General features: G+C 43.3%; 1 protein-coding gene across 2 annotated transcripts in view; it reads left to right on the top strand.

Moving 5' to 3' along the window:
- PLCB4 (phospholipase C beta 4) overlaps window positions 1-26,387 on the top strand; it is a 174,002-nt gene that overhangs the window by 52,054 nt on the left and 95,561 nt on the right. The window contains exon 3 of one of the 2 annotated variants that reach the window (XM_030944561.1): window positions 13,373-13,439. The exons of the other annotated variant lie outside the window; for it this stretch is intronic. The gene's annotated coding sequence lies outside the window, so the exon portion shown is untranslated. The remainder of the gene's footprint in view (window positions 1-13,372; window positions 13,440-26,387) is intronic. 2 annotated transcript variants of the gene reach the window in all.

The following is a 26,387-nucleotide window of genomic DNA, read 5'->3' as shown; positions in this document are numbered from 1 at the left end:
ATACGATATTCCAGCCTTCCAGGCACAACATTTAATTAGAGCAGCCAGAGTTTGCTTTGGCTTTAATGAGCAGTTGTGTCTGTGTGGAGCAGTTGGGTTTGAAGAAGAGCCGTTCACACAACTGCCCCCAGCTGGAAGAGCACCTTGCATGGGGAAAGCTGTTGAGTGGCTGCTGTGCAGTGTGTGAGTGCAGATCCTGTGCGAGGGACAGGAGTGAGTGATGGCGTGGTGCTGAGCTGTGACCTGGGTGGCTGTGGCAGGGAACCCCTCTGCTGCTGCCTGCCCAGTGCCCTTCAGCACCAGGGCACTTGGGGACCCCTGGCAAATCACATCAGCTCTCTGTGCCTTCTGTGCAAGGAGGCTTTGCCTTCCTCACAGCAGTGTTTTGAGACCTAATTAAGATTTTCCATGTGCTTCCAGAACTTCAGATGAAAGGCGTGCACAGAAAGCATTATAATTAACAGGAGCTTATCAGCTGAGCTTTACAGAATTAATTCTCATAAATATAAAACTAAATGTTTTGTAAGAAGCTTTTCTCTATGTTCCATCCCTAAAAAGCATCATTTGTGGATATGATATTTTAAGATTAGTAAAAAGAAATGTTTATTTTCTTGTACTGGGATATTCTTCTGAGTGCTCTCATGCCTTATTGTGTTAGGGATCTTGAGATTTGGGAATGTGTGCATTGCTCCAGGATATATCCACATAAGGAGAAAAATTGATTAGACTGTATTTGCAGATAGTTTCCCACTTCTGCTATAAACATAGCATTGTTTTCAAATTATTTTCTATTTCTCAAAGACAAAAGAAACCTCAACAAGTTAAAAATTAATCAACTTTCTGCCACTTCTTGTGGATTTTCTTTTTCTACATTTGGCATATTCAAGTACTGCTGCTGCCAGAGGGAGAGGTGGAGCTGCTGGTGACTTTTAAGGCCATTTTGCTTCCTCCATGTCTATGGTAAGCACAGGGGTGACTGGACCTGCATGAGAACTGGGATGGCAGCATGACTGGTGTCAGGAGGAAGCTGGGGTGGTGCTGTGCTGGGGTCTGCTGCCAGTCCTGAGTGGTTACAGCAAAAAGCAGGGCAAGGAACAGGAGTGCTGGGTGCAGTCCCACTCATAATGCACAAGGATGAGCACTGAGTGTTTGTGCATGCTTGTCCTTACTTTAACCGCAGCACAAGGTCCAGCTCCTGCCCTAGGCAAACAGAATTTTATAGATTAGGCCCATTGTGTGATGACTGGGATTAGGATTATTTACTGTCCAGAATTTAAACAGTATTAATTTTTTGCTTCCAGAATGGATCTGACCTGCAAGTGTTTTCAGGGAGCAGTAGAATCCTGTTCAGTGATCTGGGTGGTCTGCTGGGCAGGGCTGGTTTCTGTTTGTCTATAAAATCTGTCACCAGGCGTTCTTCCACAGTAGTCTGTTGTCTGGTAGGAAATGTATGTCAAGCAGAATTAATATTATTATTCCTTGTGGCTTGTCTCTGCTTTTAAGGATAACTGGAGAAGAGTCAGTGTGGTGGGGCACTGAGGCCATTTGTCACAATGCTTTTATTGTCCTGCTCAGCTGCAGTGCAACATTCATTTAGTGCTCTCGGAGCGTGGCATTTCCGTTCGCAATGCAGCACCAGGGAATTCTGATTTCATTTCCTAGAAGATTTTGGCAAAATTAGAAGGCAAGTAACTTATCTTTGTCATATTTTGGCTGGATGTTTTCTCTTCTGTTTTCTGTTATTTTTTCCCCCTTGGATCAGCAAAATGGAAACAACTGCAGAGGCAGCACTGGATAATTTGGTTTCTAGGTTAGGTGGCGTTCAGGAGCAACAGGCAGTGATGATCCAGTGTCACGATGATGTTGTGAGGATGCAGTCACAGGTATTTACTCATATTATGCTGTGATTTATGGCAGTATTTATCACTTCTTTATCTGCCTTGAATTTAGCACTTTGCTTGCAGATTTTAGGCATGGCTTAGCCTGTCTTAAGTGCAGAGACTGTGCCGGGTTAAAGCCCTACTGGCTTGCTTAAAAATGAGTGGAGAGATGTAGAGAGGGTGAGTGTGGTAGAGTGGCAGGTGCTTGCAGGGGTTTCCCAGATGTGCAGGCAGGGCCAGCAGCATGCCAGGAGGGTGGGTGCCGTGGATGAGGAATGCCCTCTGTGTCCAAGGCTCAGTCCCAGGCAGAGCAGGGCTGGCTCGGGATGCACAGCTGGAGTTCCTTGGTGAGAGGCCGAGGTGCTGCAGGCTGGAAGGGTGAGATCTCTGGTAGGCCCAGAGCAATGGATTCCTCTTCTCCCCTTCCTCTCTGCTCAGGACAGGGCCTTCTGGCTCCATGACCCTGTGGTGCCAGCAGCCCAGGTGAGACAGCTGTGTCCTCAGCAGGAGGAGCTGGTTCCCCAGGAAGGGAGAGAGCAGCACCATCAGAGCCTGCCCTTGCTGTGGGCGATCGTGTCCATCCCACAGGAGCTGCGTTTGGAGTGCCTCAATGCTGGGGTGAAGAAACCAGCAAACCTTTACTTAGCCAAGCACTAATTCATATCATTAATGCTTCAATACAGTGCTTTGTGCAACTCAAGACTTGTTTGGGTAAGAAATATTCTTTCAAATTTGGTTTCTGTAGGTTTTGATAGTTAGGAGTCAACTCTCACCTGAATTCAAAGTGTGTTGATTCTGATTTTGCCAGTTAATATTGGAACATGTTTATTTATTTTACTGGCTAATGCAATTGAACCAGTACAAGCCCAAGGGTGAAAGCAGCCATCTTAGTAAAAATTGATTTATCTGCTCTACAACAGGATATGTTCTTTGTATCTCAGTGATGCAACACTGATACAGCTAAGGTAAATCAATCTTCCACTGCAGGTCAGGCCTCAAGGTGGAAAAAACGATAATATTTGAGAAATGAAAGTAGCAAAGAAATATTTACCTTCTTTGAAGAAGTATTTTAACATCTATGACACTTTCCTTGTTATCAGACTCTTTTTGCATCCTTCGGAATATCTGAGGTATCTCAAAGGTTGTAAGGTTGTTTTCAGCACTCCTGGACTAGCATTAATGTGCTGAAATTGAAACACAGCAGAAAAGAAAACTCCCAGTGAAATACAGATTTTTACCTTCACAATGGTTTACATGATTTTTAAGGTCTCCTTTCTGCATTCAGTCACTTAGGACCTATCAGCAAATCCTTTATGAGCAGTTTCACTGTGTGAAGCTGCACTCTTGGTCACTTTTATTTTTGTTCTTTATTTGTCTGATTTATTTTTAACTGGAGAACATTTATGGGAGTGACAGTGGAATTTTCTTCCACTCATGCAGTAGCATGCAGGCACAGCACAAGACATTGGAAAAAAAAAATAATAAAATCATAAAAATCAGCCAGCAACTGGATAGATTGAAGCTATAATGATGGGACTGTTATTGTTTTATTTGAAATGCATCAGATTCTAAGTCAGTGATATCCTCCTGAATTAACAGCCTTTCTAATTAAGGGAGAAGGGTTAAATCATGATCTTGGTTCATTGGCTTAGAGGCTGCCTGCATGATTTATGTTAAATTATCGTTAATGCAGCTGGGGCACGAGCGAGACATTTTCCTTTGGAAACATAAATGAGATAAACCCTTCACCAGTTGAGTCGTGTTCATCAGTTGTGAACCATTTGTTTATTCAGTTCTGTTTTGTAGCACTGCAAATAAGATGGGTACACATACACAAATAAAGGCAAAACTAGCCTAACACACAGGGATTCATATAAAGCACTGTTTTAATTCAAAAGTGCACTTGGCGGATGCCTTATGTGTCAGATAATAGCTTGCATTATCTTTTTATTGATTATGCATGTAACAGGTTCTGACTTTTTGGCAGAGCATTTGTTGGCTTTCTTTGCCACAGACTTATGCCACAGCCTATTACAGTGTAGAAAATGGGAATACTGAAGGATTTAGGAGGCTTGTTTTCTGTAAATTCTTACTCTTCACTGCTGAAAAAAAAGCCATAAAACTGCGCAGACTGTCAGAAATGCTGTCCAATGTAATGAAATGATACCTTTTTTTTTTTTAATTTAACCTATAGAGTTAAATGAATCATAGAGTGGCCTGGGTGGGAAAGGGACCTTAAAGGTTCCAACCCCCTGCCATGGGCAGGGGAACCTTCCATTAGACCAGGTTGATCAGAGCTCAATCCAACCTGGTCTTAAACACTTCCAGGGATGGGGCAGCAACAGCTTCCCTGGCCTACTTGTTCTAGTGGCTCACAGTGCTCTTAAAATGAGCAGAGTGGTTCAAATACCTACAGAAAAGTTATGAGGTGTTGAAGAACCTTTTAATAAATGCCAAGAGCAGAAACTTTACATCCAAAGCATGTAGCTGTGACAGAATCTGGGAAAGCATCCCCTCTTCAAAATTCCTTGTTCAGAATTTCCTGGAGGCACACCCCAGAGACTTGTGTGACTGGGGAGAGGTATCCTAAGTGTGGGGAGTTCCTCTGGGAGGAATCTCCACTATAAATGACCATTTATGTGTGTGCTGTAGGGAAGGCTATCCCATGGGGTCTGTGAATCCAGACGGGCTCCACGGTGCAGCCAGGGAAAGCTCTGGATTAAATCTGCTCTCAGCCTAATCACATTGGCAGTCTCAGCTGCCTAGGTGAGATCTGGTGCTGGCCAGGAAGCCCTGGATGTCTGCTGTGGGATTCTCAGGTCTACTCCTGGGGGTAATCCCCTTTTCTCCCCTTTCAAAGCTCTTTAAAAGCATCTTTCCTGTGTAAGTGCAGGAAGGAGAGTCGTGCTCGCTGCCTCTTTGCAGGTGGGTCAGTATAGTCATGAGCAGATGCTTTCAGCCAACAAACTCTGTCTTTCAAGTATCAAAAATCCATTCTTCCTGTAATTTCCTGTCACTCCTATTTCCAGACTTCATCAAGTCAATGATTTTGATAACATAACATCAGCCAGATGCACTGCTGGGGAAAATTTATACATAGGAATGTTCCTGGTTTTGTATGGCAAAGTAACTTAGACTTCCATGCCTTTAAATTTTATGGGTTTTTTTTAAATAAAAATGGTCTTTTGTAGGGAATTGACAAAAACTGAGCTGGAGTTTATAGCAGACAAATTTAGGAAATATGGTGAACCAGAAAGCTTCTAGACAATTTTCTGGTTCTTTCAACAGTCAGGCTGTATTTCACATCACAGTTTACATTACAGATAATGTTAAATAGCATATGGTTACATTCTTTGGATTCAATCCTAGTTCTTCCTCAGTTAGTGATAGAATTCACATCAATTTCAAAATCATACTCATTGCTTGATTTTATAAGGATTATTCTTCCAAAAAAATTATATCCCTGGGAGAAATTTCAGCCTGGAAAAAGCAGGAATGCAAGTTGTCAGTGGAGTCTTGGGGAGTCTGGGGAAAGCAGAGAGTGAACAAGTAGTGACTATTTCCTGCTGGGCAGTTCAGCATGGCCACGAGAAGCTCGGAGCTCAGTCCCAAAAAGCTGGTTGTGGTTCTGCAGCTCAGCTGTGGTTTTTAAGCTCTGACCATCCATCTGTTGCAGACAGTGACAAATATGAACTCAGTGCTTTCTTGTGCTGTATTCTTCATTTTTGGCGTACGTAGGAGATCAGAGAGAGATTTGGATGGCTTGGAACAAGCAAACTGATGCAACTGGCTTTGTGATGCTCTGGAAGCCCAGCAGAGCTGGGAATTATCTCATGTGCTCTCCCTGAGCTCATGCCAGCAGCTCTGTGCTCAGGGCCCAGGGCAGGCCAGATGAAATCACTTGCATTCCACCTGCCTGCACTGCAGCACACTTTGGACTGGCTCTGATATGTGGGAGTGAGTGATAAGATCACTGTCAATAGTCCCTCTGTTCAGTAATGATCATGGGGAATTCTAAGAATGTCTGAAGAGACCCATCTTTCCCGTGGAAGGAATTTATTCATAGCTTCAGGAGATTTAGGTTTCAAGGAGGTTATAAAGTGCCCATGCAGACTATTGCCTGTATTTTTATAAGTAAAATAAAACCCCAAATTGTTGCTGTCAAGCTGTTTCAAGTGGAGAATTTTTTTCATCAGAATGATAGCAAATTTACTTTGAGAAGTATACAGTTTGTCCTTACAACTTCCTTACAGTTTTTCCATGGCAAGCCTCACTGAAGTGAGCACAATCACAGGATTAAATATGTGCAAGATGAAAAGATCAAGGCCTTTCTGTTTGGGGTGCAACTTTACACCACCTTCAAGTGGTCTTGCTAGAAGTCCTCAGTGAAATTCTTATATAAGGCTTTGTTTTGAGAACACACTGAACTGACAACATAATTTCAATGCAGGATGCTCTGGAATGATCCTTTTTTTTTTCCCCTCTTTTTCCAGTGTCAGTTAGAAAGAAATAGTTGACAATCTACCCTTTTTAAAAATTATTATTACGTTGGGTAATCTTTAATATAAAACTTCACAGAAAATCACTGTAAAAAAGAATTATCCATGAAGTTTTATGTGACATTTTATTAGAAAGCATTACAAAATATGATATATTACCAAATAACCTGATGGGTTGGCATAAAATTTGAGCGAGACTTAATTATACACTGAAATTGATTAGAAGATTTAGGTGATGCATTAAAATCTTTGCCAAAACTGTCTTATTAAATGAAATCCAAATTTCAACTGTTTACTCATATAGTCCAACCACTTGGATGAAGGTATGTGCTTGTCTGTGCAAGTTTGAATATTTCCTTTATACATTATTCCTCTTTGTTTATTTAGTATTATCTACTGCATCTCTAAATACTGAACATGTCATCATAGCTTTGGAATATTTTGGCATTATTTTTGGAACTGCTTAACTTGATACTTTTAAGATTGGAATTTCTTTACTCCAGTCCTGTGTTAAATGTCTGTATATGTTTTTATTCAGCTCTAACCAGGCTCACTTGACGATGGTGAGATCATGAATATTTGTGTGTGTTCGTGAACTTTTCTCTGGATAAAAAGTTTCCAGTGCTGAAACCATTACCATTCAAATGATGTGAAAATATTCAAAGCTCATCTATCATGTATGAGCTCCAACAGGAATGCTTTTTAAAATGGGAAACAGCAGAAAGTTTAGTGAGTTCCATGAGTCCTGTGTTGCTACAGATGCATTTTGGACCAACAGAGTTAAAATAAAAATATAAATAGGACAGCACTACGTGCCTGTACATGCACAAGTGTGGATTCTCCTGGCACTGCTGACCCTTCAGCACTGGGCCAGTAACAAACTTCAAGTTGACTTAAATAAATCATCACCTAAGTGGTTTTAAAGGACAAAAATTGACACGTGCAACCCTCCAAAATCCTTTATTATGCTTCAAATCCCTTGTAATGAGAGTCACTCTATTCTTTTTTTCATTTCTATCGGTGGTGGGAAAGGATATGGAGGAGAAAATCTGTTTTGATCAGAGTTTTATGAAGAAAAAGGAAATAACAGATATTAAATGTAAAATATGCTACCTATTTTATTGAGATTATATTATTTTGCCTTGACTTTATTATGTTGTCACAACCTTTTTATACTGCCAAACTGTTCCCAACAAAAAAACTTCACTGATTATTCTATTGCCATGCTGGGGCCACCATTGTCAGCTTTCAGGTTTCACACTTAAGGACACAAGATGAAAGTTTTGGGAATCATCCCCTGGTATTTCTCCTTGTTATTTTTTCTTTGCCATCCCTCACTGAACTGTGCTGCTCAGAGCGTGCAGCCCTCGCCAAGGATAAATCAATTTCTCTTTCCTATTTCTGTCCCATTTTCCCTGCTTGCAGACTGGCTGGGGTTTAGCAGTTGGCTTCTGTTCCATGTATTTATTGCCCCCCCTTGGAGCATACACAGCCGGGTCCCTGTGCAGGCAGTCCCTGTGTGTTGCTCTTTCCCAGTTTCCCAGGTGTGGCACCCTGGCAGGGACATCGCTGAGCCCCGCTCTGCTCGGCAGCCATGGGGCCATGGAGAGGGGCTGCCACCTCCCTGCTGGCACCTCCTGGGCAGTTCAGTCCCCTCTTTGGGCTGCTTGTCTGGCTGCAGTGATTTCAGTGCTCCTACTCTGCAGGGGAAGGGTTTTATCCCTCCTGAGTTCCCAGGGAGGAGCCAGGGATGCCTCAGAAGGAAACAGGGGTGCCACCAGGGTGAATGAGCCAGCTACTGCTGTGACCAAAGTATTTTCTTATGTTTTTCCCTCTGTTCCTGCCACAGCCTGTTTTGCAGAAAGTTTTTGTTTGTTTTCTGTGGCAACCACAGGCTTCTGTTAGAGCATTCTGCGCGTCTTTGCAGCTGGGGTATGGGTATGTATTGATTTATTTTTTTTCCTTCATGAAATGGCTTTGTGGGTTTGGAAATCTTCCTTTAATATTCCAGAGTGAACAGAGGAAATAATATTAAAGATTGAGTGTTGTGGGAAGGAAGAGTGATGTGTAACTCTGTCATTTCAACACACAATCAAAATCTTATCAGATACAGAATCTCAAAATTTGGAATACCCTCTTCCCCCCATTATTCTGGACATGGCTTTTACTGGTTCCCTTACAACCTTCTCTGGACAGCAATGTTCCTTACAAAAGCAGCTTGAAATCACAGCCTTTACATCCCTTAAAGCATTAATCCCTTGTTCCAACACATCAAATGTCAGCTGCTTGTTAGCATGATGCAATTAAAGCACACATAAGGCAGCAGTGAAGACAAAGACAAATGTTCTGGCCTGCATGAAATAGAAACAAGTGTGAGGATGCAGGTCCCTGCTGTATTGCTCTGGGTATAAAGTTTTTGTAGCTTTCTAAGTTTGCTATTCCCTCAGCTGTGCTCATGTTTCTGCTTGTCAATCCAAACCTTAACCCTCATCACTGAACCCACAAGAAAAAAGAAGGAAAGAGGCAGGCTTTGGTTGGGGCTTTTTTCCCTGTTAAAATAAAATAAAGACACTGTAAAATGTGTTTGCCACTGGGAAATTGCAATGCTCAGCTTAAATTGTAGTCCCTGTGTAATTTCTGCATTCCTTGTGTGATGCATGTGTATGGTTTGAAGGCTTAATGCAGGTGTTTGCACTTGGATGGACAAACCCCTACTTCCCCTACTCTTTTTGCTGTGGGATTTTTAGGAATGTCTCTAAGAACATGTCTTCTTGCTGCTGCCAGAATTAGGACAAATTGACCCACGTGATTTGGCCAGAGGCACTACCAAGACAACTCTCCAAGAAAAGAACCACAGTACTGCTCTTCTCTCTCCCTCTTTCTGTATCCCCAGGTGAATGCTGGACTTCTTATTTATCTTCCAAATGGTCTAGCAGTCCTTGTATGAAGGCAGAAGTTACTGCTCTGCCTGGATTGCTACTGCAGACCTTCCAGTCACAAATATTATTTTGCTACAGCAAGAATAAAACATTTCAACTTTTAGCATACTGTACAGCTGACTACCCACACTGGGCACCAGAGAGATGCTGTATTCTCGACTTTGGCAGTTGTTAGATCTAAATCCTGCTCCATTATATTTCTATTGTGTTCTCTTATAGCAATTGAGTGTTTGAGTTTTTAGAACAAACAGAAAATGTTTGCTGTCCCCTCCCTGGGGGCCCTTTCCTGGCAGGGCAGTGCAGTGCCATACAGGTGGCAGTGCCGTGCAGGTGGCAGCTGTGTGTGCAGAGCCCCTTTGTGGTTGTGTCCCTCTGCTGCCCAGGTCACTGAGCGCACAGTGCAGGGGCTGTGCTGGGGCAGGACATCTCAGGGGCAGCTCTGCCTCTGCTCAGGGTGGGTTTTTAACTTGGCTTCAGCTTTGGGTCACAGGTAGACTGGTAGAATCAAAGCAGGGGTGGGTGTGTGCTGTCCCTGGTACTGCAGTGGTGAGAGGGGGTTTGTTCTGTGCCCAGCAGGGCAGGCTCAGCTGGGACTGGGGATGGATCCTGTGCTGCCCCATCCCCTCTGCTGCTCAGCTGCCACACTGCAGGCACTGCCTGGCACTGGTAGCTTGGCTCTTTTTCTCCAGTTTGGTTTTTCTTTCCCTGTCATCAACGTGATTCTTGGTGCTATTTGTGGCTGTGCTGTGATGCTGATTTGAAAAACATAATATGTAAAATTGTTTTAAATAACAAATAACATATAGCTAGATGTAAGCTACAACAGCTCTTCCATGTTGTCATTTACATCTAGCTATAAGTTACTATCAAGTAGCAACTAATTAGCATATATCTTAATAGTCTGAAGGGCCCCAGAACCATTCTGTGGTTTCCACTGTGTCTGGAAATTAGTTGAGCCCTGGCATGCATGGTGTAATCAGCAGGTTTCAGTGTGGCAATTTATAAATTACACAACATGGTTTAAAGCTCAGCTTCACAAAACTGAGAGAAATGGATTGCCTGATGTGTAGCAGGCCAGCTGTGTGACTATATGCTCATTTCTGTGGCTGCCAACTGAAACTCACCCTGGGCTTCCAGCCTGTTATTGTTGATAAAAATTAATTGTATGCTTCCTTGTATTATCCTATAAGTATGCACAGAATTCCCATCTGACCATCCATTTGATAGCTTAAGGAGGCCCTGGACTCCAATTAGCACCATGTGATGGAGTTAGGCCTCAGTGCCACCTCTTGTAAATTGTTAATAAATGTTGCCAATCAGCTGCTTATATATAAAATATTCCTTTTATTTTTCCCCTTTTCCCCCTAAGTTAAGAAGCAAGACTGGTTAAAGCAGATGGTATCTTTTATCAGGCTGACTGCTGAGACCAGCCATTAAGCTTTTGGACATAGGCTGTTTTCCAGGTCTCTAAAAAATAGCTCTGATAATGTCACTTATCATGTGTGTGGTCTTGCTCCAAAAAGATTTGCAGTGTTGCGTTGGAGGTTCCAGTTCTTTCCTTGTAAAAAGGTGACTGGAGATGACTTGTGAAGTTGTGGGAGGAAAAAAGAATTAAAGTTTGTATAAAATGTCCCCTTTGTTGCTTGTTCTCACAGGAATGTGACTGGGATCTTTCTTCAGTGAGCAAGGCTAGAAGCTATTCCATTTTTTGCTTTAATTTCATAAAAGGCTGAACTTGCTTCTTCGGAGGATGTTCACAGAAGAATGAGGTGTCAAAGCCTGTCCTAGAGCAGTTCTTGGATCCCTGACAGATGAAGCTGTTCTGATGTTTGACGGGCTCACTGCGTGTTGCCTAATGCAGGCATCCTTTTTATGCAGGACCTGAGTTGGATTTTTTCCTGTTACAGAAAAGTTTCAAGTACAATTCATAGTTCCACCTGGAGTTGCTAGAGTGTCCAGCTTAGTTTGGAATCTGGATATGAGGTAGGGCTTGTGTTGGTGAAGTCAATTTACAGAGTTCCTTATGGCAATGAGTGATGCCAGTTGTCTCTGCAGATTTTCTTATACATCACTAGTGTTCCTTAGCCCTTATCTGAAAGTATAGCTTGTTCTTTCCAGAGATTAACAGGCTTCTCATAACTAATTCCATTAAAAAAAATAACCCAGAAAACAGTATGCAATTTTTGTCCATGCTTCTGATAAAAATTTCAGGCAACGTTAGAATGTAAAGCAGAAGGCAAAGTGTGGGGAATGGGAACAACCCCTCGATGAGATTGTTAGAGCAGCTTGAGTTTCTGTGCCTGGTGCTTGGCTGGTCTTGGCAGATGGCTGGCAGCAAGCTGGCAGGGATTTCACCTGTGCCAGTGTGGGCAGTGTTGTCTTAGCTAAGGGCAGGGAAAAGAGTGATGAGCTGCTGCAGCTCCTTCTGCTGCCATGGTATGGCTGTCATACTCCTCCAGACTCAGCTCTGGGGGGTGAAGAAAGGGTTTTGTGCCTTCATTTTCAGAATTGCTATTTTAATTAGCCCTTTAAAGGTTATTTTTTTCCTCTTATCTCACAGCTCCACCTACTGTTGGTGCACTTGGTGATATTTAATCTCCAGTTTTCTCCTAAACACACACAGCAAACAGCTGTTTTCACCTTTTGTGCGCTCTTGGACTTCAGTATCTTCTTTGTCCTCCTTGGTCTCCCCCAAACTTCTCTGCTGCTTTCCTCTTGCCTGTGACATGCTGTGAGCAGCCCCAGGACACTGAGTGACAATTTTATTTGTTACTCAGCTCTCTTTGGGTTGCAGGCTGCAGACTGCTGTGGGAGGGGATTGCATGGCAGATGGAGAACATCTGCTGGAAAAGTCTTCTTATCTGTGCACGCATCTAATTGTTATGTTCTTCTGACTGTAGCAAACTTGCCTTCTTAACTGCAGTCTTACTTCACCAAGTTGAAATAGTTTCATGGGTTTTAGCCTTTGTCTCTCCTGGCTCCTTGTACATCAAACATCAGCTTTCATTTTGTACTTCAGGGCTCTTCACCGTGATTCCTGATGCCCTTGCTCTGTTTCTCTTGCTAATAAGTAACACACTCTCGCCCCTGACCAGTCCAGGGCCCAACCCTTTGTTGTTCATTTTTCCCATTCTCCACTCAAGACCTTTATACTCTTTTTGTGGCCTCTTGCAGCAGAAGATGGCACCTGATCAGCTGCTTCATTATCCTTCTTCAGTGCCTCATGTAGAGTCTCTTTTCTGTAAGCAAGGCCCAGTTGTGAGGCTCTTGTGCAGAAAGTGTTTCCTCAGGGCTTCCAAGGAGCCCCAGTTTAGCAGCGTGTATCTCTGGCAGCAGTTCCCACGAGCTCTTTGGGATGTGGAGTCTCTGGCAGCAGTTCCCATGAGCTCTTTGGGATGTGGAATGACTTTGGCTGTGTTTTGGTACAATGCCAGCCAGGATGGCCTGGCACTGGTACTCACATGTCCTTGCTAAACATCTGAGCTGCAGCAGCGTGCAGCCTGGCCCCCAGGCAGGTGGGATGTTCAGAAACCTTAGGAATGGATGTGCAGGGGGATCATAGCCTTGTGTTTTGTAGCTGTCATGCTGTACTCTTGGGATAGCACTCCCTTGCTACTGGAGCTTGTCTCTTACTCATTCTGGAGTGAAATCTTCCCAAGTTTATGTTGCTCATCTAAGGAAGACATGAAACACAATTAAAATCAGCTAGCATTTATTCTGGGAAGAGATAAATGTGGCAGCACTGTTCAGCTGCTCCTTTGTGATGATTATTAATCATTCAGGATGCTTTATGAGTGTTAAAAGCTGTCCTGGCGTGCTGCAGTGGGGAATGGGATGCTTCATCCAGAGCTTCCAGCACTCCCAGCCACAGCCCATCCTTCTGTGTGCAGAACATTTCCTAGGAAGGATTTAGCAGTGGCAGAACCAAATCCTGTTCTGCAGTGTTTGTCTGGATGCTGCACTTTGTGGGCCATGGGAGGGGTGTTTTGTAATAGTGAGATCTAGCAGATAGCACCAGTTCTCAGACTGACCATCTTGTTTTGTTGCTTCACAGAAGGAAGAGTTTCCCAGCTCAGCAGTCCAGTTAGACCACTGATTATCCACCCACCCAGAACTCCTATGTAAGTTGCTCACTCCTAAACTAGAAATCACAGCTGAGTGGCATTTGCAAATGTGCTGCTAATGGAGCCTGTCCCTCTCTCAGTGCATCAGTTTGAGCTTTTAGTCCACTATTGTACCAACTGTGTGTGGACACACACATATGGGGATATCACTCATGTATTGTCCTGTACTTAGTATGCTGAAACCTTTTAGGAGTATCAAAGAGATTTCAGCATGCAGTTTGTAGGGCTCATGTGCTTCCCAGCAGTATTGGCTTACAGTGTTTTATAATGTCAGCCTAGCACCGTTTGCACTGCGTTCTGTGGAAATGTCAGGCTGTGAACCTCATCAGGAGCCTGTGTTGTCCTTCAGAACAAAGGGAAAGACACATTTTTTGTACTGTGGTGTAGTCACTGCTGGAGTATCCTGTCTGTTGCAGAGACAGGAACAACTTGCTGGTGTTGGAGGGGAGGTCAGGGAGCTGGGAGTGCCCCTGAAGTCTTTGTTACCTGATCCAATGGCTGAAGATGGCCAGGACCCAGAAGAAACACCTTTTTAACTGAGGAGAAAGCTTGGGGGACAGTGGGGAGCACGGGTTGTTGCTGCTGGGAAACTGGCGTTTGGGGAATTTGGAGATGGGGCATTATTCCCACAATTAGAGCCTGCTCAGTTTGTCAGGGGACAGTCAGGGGTGGTGATGTATAAATGCCCAGCTTGTGAGGAGGAACTCTGGGGAGTACCAGTTGCAAACTGCTTCTGTACAGCAAGGCTGCCCATGCAGCTCTAGGATTTCAGAAGTACAGCTAGGATTTCTCAAAGTGCACCTTAGCAAAGCCTTTTGGACTTGGCTACCTCTGGTTTGGTCCATGCCAACCTCAGGAATTGTCATGGCAAAGCCAGGCCAACAAAAAGATCAGCAAAATGCTCCATCTAGTCCTTGTTCTCACTAAATGGGAGACTTCTTCATGACTGAATTCTGAACTCTGTTGCCATGGACGAGTGTCACACAACACTGGCAACTGATGGAACTGCTGCAAAGCCTTCAGGCAGTTAACAAATATTGGAGTCAGTGGCCCACACTTAGGAGTACTTGTTTTTCATCCAGAAAATCCAATTTTTGAAGCCCAGTGGAAAGGAGCTATTCCCATAAACAACTCCTGGTACAGCTCTGGATGTCTTGCTCCTTAATGGCTCTCTGTGCCTTGTGGGTCTCTAATCTGGTGAATTCTCCTGGGAAATGAGGGTGAGGTTCAGTGGTGAGCTGTGACAATCACTGCGGAGGGGCCAGTCTGCCCGAAAGCTGTCATCTCCTGGGCCAGTGTCACCAGGGGCTCTGAGTGACCCCAGGGAATCTCAGAGGGCAGCTGGGAATGTTTCAGTCTTTTTCTCTGCAGTCTGTGCTCTCCAGAAAATTCTTCACATAGAAAGCAGTGAGGGAGAAGGGAGTGCTGCCTTGTACAGGGATTACCTGGAACTGCCTTTGTCACCCATCAAATGGATCCAGCTCCAGGCCAGACAACTCCCACTGTCTCCTCTCACATCCTCAGCTCCATATGCTCCATGGATATACCAGATATATATAGATATATATACAGATATTGCTGTATCTTGGCTTTCCCCTCTGTCCTGGCTTGTCATTCAAGTGGCACTGATTATCCCTAAACTGAATCTGTTTGTTTCTAGTTATAACCAGTGATTAGAACACTTGAAAAATATTACTGTTTTCCTGAAAATAAACCTAGTGCTGGGCAGAACTTAACTAATTCAAACCTGAGAAATTGTGGGTGGATTTCATATTCCAAAGGGTGAAATAATTGACAATAGCATGGCAACTGACAAACAGCAACACAGGTCATTTCTGGCATTCATATGAGGCTAAGGAGAATACATGCTGCTCAGAAACCAGGTGGATAATGAAGCATTTGGCTATGACAGAGCAATAATATCCAGGCTGTCCTGGAGTTCAGAAAGCATTTGCAGTGTTACAGAGCTGTAGTGGTGGTTTGGTGCATGTGGATGCTTGTGTGTGTGTGTGTGTATCCTAAAAGAAAATGAGTCTCCAGTTATTGAAGCTTCAAAATGCCAAAAATTATTAGCTTGTGTTTGGACTTAGTTTTAAGGTGCTCTTTAAGAAGTAAAGATAAGCATGAATTTTAAACCAATGCAAACTTCAGCACTGGAGCTCACTGTTTGACCTGTGACAAGATTCTGTGACCCATCAAGGCTCATCTTCATCAGCTGCATTTGCTTTCTCTAATTAAACCTTATGATGGCCTTGCTGATTTTCCATATTTTGTATACAGCTTGGAAGCTTGTTTGATCCTCTCTTAGAGTCCAGCTTTTCTCACAGCAGTCCTGAAAGTAAAAGCTGCACTTGAGGTTGTGGGGCGACAGAATGTAAGAAAATAGTGCAGAAGGTAATCTCACACCTGAGGAGGTGCAGCTGGGCCAATCCCCAAAGATCAGGAACAGGCCTGCCCTTAACAGGCCACAGCTGTGCCCAATAACAAGAAGAGTGCTACAAAAGAGTGGGTTAGGTGGGTGAGGAGAGGGCTGCAGTTTTTGGCTGTGCTGTGAAGAAGGAGTCAGTGCTGTGAAGGAGTCAGTGCTGTGAGGAGCTGCCCATGGGAAATCACCAAGAAGGTACAGGAACTTTGCAGTAAGATGGCAACAGAGGTCCTTGAAATAACAGGTATTAGAGAACTTTCTCTTATTTTAATTAATGTGCACAAGGTTGCACAGTGGATGAGATCTATTTAGCACAGGAACTTGCTGGAAATACTGGGAATGAGATCTCATATTCAAAAAGCAATTCCTAAAAAAATTTGGCTTCATTTAAAACATTTCAGCTGCTGCTGTGTCTGGTGCTTTTTGTATAACAAAATGACACAGTGACTTTACAGCAATTAATAAACTCCTTGTTTTGATACTTGCTGGTGCTTCAGTGGGAGCTGCTTTGCAACGTCAGGCTGCTGGTACAGCCTGAGCTTTTGCCTCTCAAGGATAATATGTCACCTTTGTCAGATGTTGCCTCTTTTGGTCCTCAGTCTGTTCCATAAATGCTTGGAAGTTCAGCTGTCTTTTGCGGATTTCTTTCTTTCTTTCCTTTTTGTCCCTGCTGCTTCTGTTTGTTAGAGTTAATTGTTCTGAGACCAGAGGAGACACTTTATTGTGGAGAAGACGAATAACAGAAGCAACCAGGACATCCTGTCTTCTACAAAAACTTGAGGACCCCCTTTGTGAAACCTAACATCAGTTAAAAAAAAAAGAAATTACTTGCCTTTTCATTTTGTTCTTCAAGTATTTTATACCTTGATGTTCTCTGCTACGGGCAGTGTTTTGTATTCTGTTTGCTGAGCTGCTGAAGTCTGAATGTTTCATAAAAGCCTCTTTGGGAGAAAGAACCAAGCAATTTCCCCTTCTTGCAAGCAGCAGGATTATTAGGGCTTCATAACTTACTCTCAGAGGCAGGAGCCAGAGAAAAGGAAGGTGAGCCAGACTTTCAGAATTAGGGAGAAAAATCCCCCACAAGCAGCAATTTATTGCTTTAGCTCTAAGCTAATTTACTGAGTCATTCTTGTGTGGTTTAAAGGTTTTGTGTTCTCATGTTGCACTGTGATTCCATAGTTCTGAGGCCATCATAAAAGTGGAGCCCTGGAAGGAAATGCACAGAGACAGGCGTGGGCAGCAATCCTGCTGTCTCTCCTTGGACTCCCCTGCCTGGCTTCCAGGGGTGGAATTTTAGTCAGGGTTAGCACATTAGATTACCTATCTGTCAGCTTGGTTTCCTGTTACTTAGAGCTTGCTCTTATGAATTTTACATAGCTGATGATACAATGAAACCACACCAAGAAAAGCATTTAACACCAAAATGCTGCTTATGGCTCCAAGCTCCTGAGAAGCAAACTGCAGAAGAATAGTCCTGACAACAGTATAGTTACATGCTTGGTCTGGTCAGGTCTGGTCCCCTGGGCTCACCTTGTGGCTGCCATTGCCAGAAGAGTCTTTGACTGCTTCTTCAAGAGTTAAAATCCAGTGTTTGTTGCTTGCCCTCCTTTTGAGGCAGTAATCCACAGTGCAGGTGCTGTTCCACTGTCAGCCCGTGAGAGCAGGCACAGCACACCCCAGGCTACAAGGAGCTCGCAGGGGGGCTAAAGATGGCAAGCATTTGCTTCCCCTCTTGTTGTATCAGACAGGCTCGGCTTGTTGGCGTCCTGCTGGCTCTCTCTCTGTAATGAACAGCGAGCACCAGGACAGGGAATGTGTTTTGTTCTCCACAGTGAGGGACACAGGACTTTATTAGCTTTGAAACTGGACAGATATGCAATAAAAGGTTTCTGCCAGAATAGAGAGAAACTGTGATCATGGAATGACATGCAAGAGTTAAAGTTGGGGTGATCAGACCTGAGGAATTAAAGATTTTTTTTTTCTTTTATTTTAATTTTTCTGGAAATATCTGAAGTTCTGGCAGCTGTAGGTGGAGGCAAATCTTTTCAATACTGTTGAAAATGAATAAGTACAAATCTTCATGTACTATTTTAATTTCCCCCCACCTTGTTTTCTTTTGCCTCTTTATTTCTTGCATCTCAGAAAAATTTATACAGCAATTTGCTAATTAGCTCTAGAAATTCATAGCAATGACCAAATTATATTCAATAATGCCAGTTTTAGTGCAGTGTGGCACAACTGTGCAAGTCTCAAATTCCCTCTCTCCAGATTACTTCCTTAGTTTTGCTCTATGAGGAGCCAGATTATTTGTATGTCTGTGTAACGTATTCTGCATTTGTAGACAGCCAGGCAGCATGTTTTCCATGTAGAACCAATTTGTGCACAGGGCTTCTTGCCAAGCAAGCAGCTTTCCTGACATTTAGTGAATCTCTGAGTTCAACTCAGCACAAAACTCCTTTGCAGAGGACCTGTTAGCTGGGTAGAGCATCTCTGAGGAACTTTCCTGACCCCATGCTGGGGACAATAATCACAGAGAGTGCCTTGGTTGGTGTGGAGAAGGACAAAGAAAAACCCAGCGTGACCCATCTGGTTGCACTCCACTTGAAACAGACATTTAAAATAGACACTTTGTCTGAAAAAGAAATTTTAATCAATACCTTCAGAAAAATCTCTTGGCTTTGCCCTGCTCCCTTCTTGTAGGGGATAATGCTGTACAGAGATCTAGAGGAATTTTAGGAGCCTGCTCTTCTAGCTTTAATCATCTTGTAAAATTCCATAGAGACACATCATTTGGGTTTTTTTTTTCAAGTCTATATCTTACTCTGGAAGTAGGTAATCTTTGAATCTCTGTATCTCAGCCTCAGCTGGAAAAATAGTTCACTTTATGTATGTTCTGATTGTTAGGAATGAAAGCTCCGTTTCAGAGTGGCTGCAGGAACTGTAACTCTTCAGCTGTGCTGGTAAGAATGTACAGCCAAAAAAACGAGATAGAAGATCTTCTGCTGGACTACTTTTGAGTTGATCTGGGATGACAGAACCTATTTCAGGCCAACAGTTATTCTGAGGTTTCCATGGAGATTAATGATGTCACAGGAGCAACATCTGAGTGCGGTTTGCTAGAAAACAAGGCTGTAATGTTGTAGTTTGCATTTTTGTAAACTCACAGAGCTTTGCTTGTGATTTGTGCTGAGTGTGAGCTGCAGCCCTGCTTCCAGTGTGGTGTCAGGGATGGTTTCAGGGCTGCCTCATGCACAGCCTGCTACAGCTCCTGCTGCTCTCCTCACCTGCATGTTGTAGGCTTTCTTGTGCTGCTTTATTAAACGCTGGCATTTTCTGTCTGCTCTCAATGGCTTTAACAGTCATGCCCAGGTTTGCTTGTGAGGGTATTTGCAGTGGATGAATATTAAAACTGGAATAAGTTACAGCTCTGCTGAGTTTTCCAAAATGTAAGAGCTGCCACAAAGGACAGCAGGGGGAAGACAGTGGAGAAGTGGCAAAGCAGGAAAATACAGAAGGTTAACAGAGGCATAATTTAAAGCTAAAATTTGACCCCTAGTAGTTTGAAAATTGTTACCATTACTTGCAGTTTTATAGAGACTAAAAGTCCACTCTCTCCAGCAGAGAAATTGCTGCCCAAGGACCTGAATGTGTTAATAATGAAGGCCCTGTGTGCTTGCACAGGCCTTTTGCAGTGCTAGGGGTTAGGAGACCCAAAGGTGCCTGGATACTGTAGGAGGATAGAATATAAGAAAATGAAGATAGTGCAGAAAGTAATCTCACTCCTAACGAGTTGCAGCTGGGCCAATTATCACAGATTAGGAGCAGGCCTGACTTTAACAGGTCACAGGTGTAACCAATGAGAAGAAGAGTGCTATAAAGAGTGGAGTGGCTGGGTGAGAAGGGACCTGGAGTCAGTTGGCTGCTTTGTGAAGAAGGAAGAGTCAGTGCTTGGAGGAGCTGCTCACGAGAAACACCAAGAAGGTATGGAACTCTTGTGATAAGGAGACAGCAGTATGGAACCCCTGCAGTAAGACCACAACGGGATACCACTGAAATTCCGTAGCTTTTCAGCAATTCCTGACTGGGAAGCAGGCTCTGCAAGCCCTGCTGCTTCCCTGTTATTACCTGGTGTGTGTTTTAGTTCCACAACTGTGGCTTTCCTATTCGTTGTTTAAGGGATCCTTACAAAGATGTTTGCCAAAATAGAAGTCAAGAAGCAGTACTTGAATTTGGCAGAGTGTGGGGGAATAAAGCCTTTTTCAAAAGAAGGTAAATGGAGGGAAAAAGTTTTAAGATTTTTATTCATAAGTTGAATTCAGTTTTATGACTAAAGCTCTTGTTGCCTCTGTAGAAGGAGCTGTCTGTAAAAAGGAGCTCATGTTTATTGAAGAACAGAATAAGAGTAATGATGGTAAACAATGTCAAGTCTCTGCATCCCAGGGCTTTGTCAGATTATTAAGCAGAAAACAGTGTTTTCTGGAGCATCTACTGTGCTTCAGTCAGCAAACTTGGCTCTTGTTTCTTAACTGTAATTGTGGCAGAAACAGCTTTTGTATAGAGGGGAGTGCCAGATTGTGGAAACTTGCTTTTCTGACTTGCACAAGTTATCAGAATGTACTCACATTTCAGAGAACTTAGGGGTTTTTTTAGAAAGCAAAGCACCTCTGAGCTCGGATCCTTTCATGTCTGAGTTCAGCAGGAAAGGACTTCTTTTTTCCCCCAGGCCAGTTTCTGAATTCCTGAAATGCAAAGCTTTTGCAGCGAGAGAATGGCCTACTCTGATACAAACCGACTGACAGTTCCTCCTGAAAATCAGGACAAGTTAATACATTCCACATGTTCCCTGCCCCAGTTCTGCAAATTGATTATTTTGAAAAGCTAAGTAAGCCTATCTTTATTTTGCAGGAAATGTTTGGTGCCATTAGGCAGCAAGGCTGTTGAAAAGAACAAAGCTGGAACAGCTTTTGATAATGTCCTCAGAGAAATGGCCAATTGCTGTACAAGTGATACAAACAGGACTGTTTGTTCTCACTGGGTGCTGAGCACTTGAAAGTTCACACACTCCATCATGAGCCTGAAAAGGAGTGAAATTCTTTTGAAGTCTTAATATTGGGCCAGTTTGAAAATCTGCCCCTGTGTCAGTAATCTGCCCCTGTGACTATCCTACAGTAATGCAGCTCTAAGTGCTTGGTGATCACCTGGAGGGTGTGCTTTTCTTGGTTTCAGAAAAGGGGAATATTTGTTATGGGATTGTGTCCTATGAAGCAACAGAGTCTTTTTGCAGGTCTGGTCATAGCAGGTTAGCAAGTTTCATACACGGATAGCTGGAGGTACTCAGTGTGGGAAGTGAGGCCTGGGTGTAACAACTGCGGGCTGTGATCGTGCTCTTGCGATTTCCTGGGAGAGATTAAGGTTTAATGAAGTGTTCTGTAGTCCATAGCAGTGCTGCAGCACCTTTGTGTTTGTTAAATGGACACAGAAAGTTCAGAGTAGAGGGAAGTTACTGGGAAATATTATTGTTCCATATGTTTTTAAGCACATTCCTTCAGGAGAATAATCTTTCACATCTACCGAGTCATGCAGATGGTTGCATAATTGATTGATGTGCTGTATGCGAGTATCCTGACATCCATCTAAATTTCTCCCTTCAAACAATGCCTTTTGACTGGGTTCTGTTACTTTCTAACCATGTTTGGCAATGTTTTGGTATGCTGAGTTTACTTGACCAAATACAAAGTTTACTTAACCAAATAGAAAGTAACTGCCTGACAAACACAGAGATAAGAATCACTGAGCTTGCAGCAGTGCAGAACATCTTTTTTAATATTGCTGGGAGGTTTTATACTTTGCTGTAGAAAAAAGAACAGTCAGAGGTCTGCTGCTACCTCCTTATCTTCTGGTGACCTGTCACCCCTTCTCTTTGCCCATTGTGCCAGTGGTTTTGGGAATGAAAGAGCCTTTTGTAGGTACAGGCCCAGCTGTGGGCTCTTCGCTAGTGGGAGGCACCAACCGCTGTTGGGAGCAGCTGATCTTGGGCGGAAAGAGAAGAAGAGAGAGGGAGCCCTGTGCCCAGGTCATACTGAGCAAATCCTCCAATGCTGCCTCTTGTTTTCAACAACTGATTTCTCTCTCCCCAAAACTGGAAAGGCAGATGTACAAAGGAGCATCAGAGCACTTGCCGTGTGACTGTAGCTGTGTCACATCTTGGTTGGAAGGAATAACTGGTCTAGGAATGAAGGCTGACACTTCTGCTGGTGGATGTGTCACTGTGTGGGGCTCATCATTTCAGTTTTTCACTGCAGGATATTGCCGTGATTTTGACATGGGAGGAATTTAGGGAAGTGAGGCAAAAGCTTTTTGTGTAACTGTGACAGCCTGTTGGACCACTGGGAAGCTGGGCACACCTCTGTGAAACACACATGTTAGAGACAAAAGAAGAGTTAGGAAAGTCTCCATAATGTTAACAAGAGGGACTTCTCTCCTTAAGTAAACTGAAGAAAAACTATTTTAGAGGTGGGAAGCTGACTGGAAACTTTAGGGTTTGTTTCTTTTTTTCTTTTAGTTAACTGTTGATGAAATTTTCTTTATACCCTTTTAAAGTTTTGAGCCTACTTTGCCTTTCTCCTAATCCTATCTCACAGCAGGAGATGAGTGCACTGGTATTGACCAGCACCAAAACCTACCACACTCTTCAGTACATCAGACCAGAAAGTCTTAAAATGAAGAAAATCTCAAACTGGCAAACCAAAACCACTAGAGACACGAAAGCTGTGCCCTTCAAGCCCTTCATTTGTGGTGTTTGGTAGTGCACAGGGTGCAGATAGCTGCGTGGCTGACTCCTGGCTCAGCAGGAAGGTGTGCCTGCAGAGTCCTGCAGGTTCAGCAGCACTCAAGCATTCTCCCACGCTCTGCAGCCATCCCATCCTTTTAGAGCAGGGCCCTCTGAGTGGATCTCTGATGCTCTGAATATTTGGGGTTTTTTTTTAAATTGACCCTGTTTGCCACCATCACACTGCTTGTTCTCTGCAGGAGTTTTCACTTTTAGGATTGAGTAAATCAGTTGGTCCAAGATTGTTGTACTGCCTATGTCACAGACAATAGCAAAGGCTATAAAAGCTGCCAGTCTTTACATCCCCTTCCGAAAGGAGTGGTTTTAATTGTGTTGTTTCATTTGCACTTCGATGTAGCAACATTAAGCATCCCAATATGCCTGTGTGTTTCTCAGTTTATAAAAATAAGTGGTTTGCTTCTGCATGGGAAAAACCCCAAAGTTAGTAAAAGAGTGACTGCTATAATTGTTTCCATGTTAAGGGCCTTGAAGGTGCTCCATATTATGCAGACAGAAAGGTCTCTGGAGAGGGAGATGTTTGGGGGGGAAGCACCAGGGGCTTATACACACAAAGCTTGGGAAGAGGAGAAAAGAGCTGCCCTACCTAGTGGTGCTGTGGTGCTTAATAATAATGACTGGAAATTAGTTTTCCACGAGTTGGATTGGTGGTTAATCGCAGAAGAGTTCCAGCAGCTAAGCCAGAGCATTCTTCTGTGCATCTGGTTTTGATGCTCTGGAGAACTGCTTCTCTCTTCCCTGGGACTGTGGGGGGTGGCTGCAAATGTTGTCAGAAAGATCAGAAGATCAAGGGGAAAAAAGTCTCTCTAGCTTCAGCTATCTCTGTGTCAGTCCTAAGACCGTGGCTCTGTGTCCAAAGCTTGCCTGTTTTCTTTTCAGCTCTTCTCATTTAGTTACTGGGTGATTAATAACTGTAAGCTTGTCTCGCCTGAGGTGCTGTACTAGTTTTATCAGTGAACCTTATCCATAAAATCTGGAACTTTAAAAGCTGGTAGAAATATATAGCTTTTTTCTGTCTGAAGTGCACGTTTTTTTATTCATTTAAAATCCCTGTGTAGGCTTTTTTTTTTAACTCTCTGGGAAAACTGAAGAAAACAACAGGGCCACATGACGGAATTCCATATTTGCTTTTGGCATTTAAATTTCCATAAAGAGGAGGATCCTGTTGACTCATAACAGTTCTTTTTTTTTTCTTTTCCAACTTGCAAATGTTATGAAAGCATTAAAAGTTAGTTCCTTGTTGTCAGGGTTCCAAGATAGATGTTTGCATAGTAGATTAGATGTAATATTTGTGGAGCTTTGAAAACAGCTTTTGGGCTGATGTTTCATTAGCAGGATATGAAGCTGTATCATCATAAAGGGCATTAATTCTCCAATGCATGTTTCCTATACAAAATTGATGAGATTATAGAGAGATAATGTACCATAGTGCCTGCAGAGCCATGAGTAGATCATTAGTGGTGTGAAAGCAGAGGAATGTGCAGGAATAACTTGTTCTCCCTGTTAAATATGGTTCATTGTATCTCAAATCTTGCCATGTTTTTATCATGGCAAACCTTGGAACAAGATGGCTTAAAACTGGAGAATTGGAGTTTGGGAAGATAAAACACCATACACAGGGAAGAATTGTTTCAAAATAAAACCCCGACCTCCACTGTCTGAAAACCTGTAGAGATAACATCTACCTCGTGCAGGAAATCCCCCCCAGCATCGCCAAAGCCTCTGAGCTGCCCTGTGGCACTGAGAGCTTTGCCTGCCCCGGTGCCTGTGCTGGTCCCAGCCCCAGGATAGCTGGATAAACCAGGAGTGATCCCTGCTTTCCTACAGGGATGGAACTGAGAGCTGCATTCCTCGCCTCTCCTGATCCAGCTTTTGCAGTCCACTTCAATGGGACAGTGATTAGACTCTTTGTGAGGAAATTACATATTTAACTGTCAAATTGCAGAGATGGAGCTATTTCCAGGCCTCCAACTGCCCATCCTCGTGCAGCCAAAAATGGCTTTTCCTGCCTCAGCCACAGGGATGGCAGTCGAGCCATGCTGTCCTGGCCTTGCAAGATTGTGCTGCTGGAATTCCTTTAAATACTCTTCAGCACAGAGTTCATGTAAATTAGCTAATTACCAGCCTGTGCCCGGGCCTCCATGAGCGCTGAGGAGTGGAACAGAATGATTTAATTTCCCTAACATATTCTCTTGGCACTTTTGCATGCGGAATATGTTGCTCTAAAGCATCCCCTGATACCAGATCCTTGGCTGTGCTCCAGGAGGAGTTCAAGTTAAAAGCATGCAGTGTAATTCCAGGGTTGGCAGACCTCGAGTTGTCACCTTCCCTGCTTCGTATAATTCTGCCGTCTGTAATGCGGGCTTTCCTCCTCTCTCGCAGAAGATGATCTTGCATAAGTGTTTAAACTGTGAATCAGGGATTACAGCTGGCACTGCTTATGCATACGATATTCTCTTGGGAGAGTAATTAAGCTGAGGTGAAGTGATCACATGAATCTTAATATTTGCAAATTCATTACACTTAAAAAAGGACTGTGGAGTTCTCGGTTACATTGGCAAATGAATGTGATTGCCTCCCACTGTAATTTTCGTCTTTGCCTTGTGCTTACTCTGAAATGTTTGCTGCTGTCAGAGGCAGGAGTGGTGTATTTTAATTTCCCATTGAAATTCTTGTGAAAGAGTCTGTATGGAGGGTACAGGAACATTTTGACTGGCTGAGTGTAAATTATTTAAATCCTAAACAGTTTTGGGATGTGGCCAGATTTAAGCTAACAGGAAAAGGAATTCAGTTGAGGTCCTGTTTCTCCTCAGCACTTGGGTCCAAATCCTGCAAACACTCTCAGTATGTGTTCACTCATTAATTTTACTGCAACTATCAAATAAATCTAAATATAGACATAAGTGCTGGCAGGTATTAGCCAGCTAGTTCTATTAATTGAAATATGCTGATGTCACTGAAGGCTCCTTTAATGGTAGCTGCATTCTTTGGCTGTGTAGATACCATTAAAAAACAAAACATGTTTTAATCCTCAGACAGGAGGAGTAGTGTCTACGTGTTATTTATATAAGCCTTGGCAATCAAGAGGAAGCTGTAGATGTGCTAATTACGTGTTGTTGATTGCCTGCCTCTCATCTTACTGCGGTGTCCCAATGGCCAGAGAGATCCCCATTTCCAGCTGAGAAAAGGGATTTCATTCTCATGGTGCTTGGTGCTCAGACAGTAGTGTTTGCTCCCTCTCGGGTGGCAGTCACAGAGCAGAGGTGTGCATTGGCAGGTGGTGGCACATCGCAGATTGATGTTACTGCTGGACCCTGCTCTGCACTTCTTGTCTCAGATGGGACAGCATGGAAAGCTGGCTCAGAAAGCTCATGTTCTTCTCATTCTTCCTTCAGCCCCTGCATCTTTTCAATCCAGGACTAAAAGAAGCTGGATTGAAAATTTTAGGTAGTAAATCTCATGCAAGTACTATAATTTGTTTCAGTGTCCTAAACATGGTAATAAGGATTGTGTAGAAAAATGCTTTGGTCCCTCATTTGTTTTCTGTTTTAAGCAGCTAAAAGCATCAGTGTGGCACTGAGAGAAAATCCAGTTTATTTTGCAGCCCTTAAAGATTTGTGTTCCTATTTACTGGGCATCCTTATTTTTGTAATAATTAATTTCAAAAGATCCT

Source organism: Camarhynchus parvulus, chromosome 3 (assembly GCF_901933205.1).
Source record: "Camarhynchus parvulus chromosome 3, STF_HiC, whole genome shotgun sequence".
Lineage (NCBI taxonomy): Eukaryota > Metazoa > Chordata > Aves > Passeriformes > Thraupidae > Camarhynchus > Camarhynchus parvulus.
This window is presented reverse-complemented; position numbering and strand designations above follow the sequence as displayed.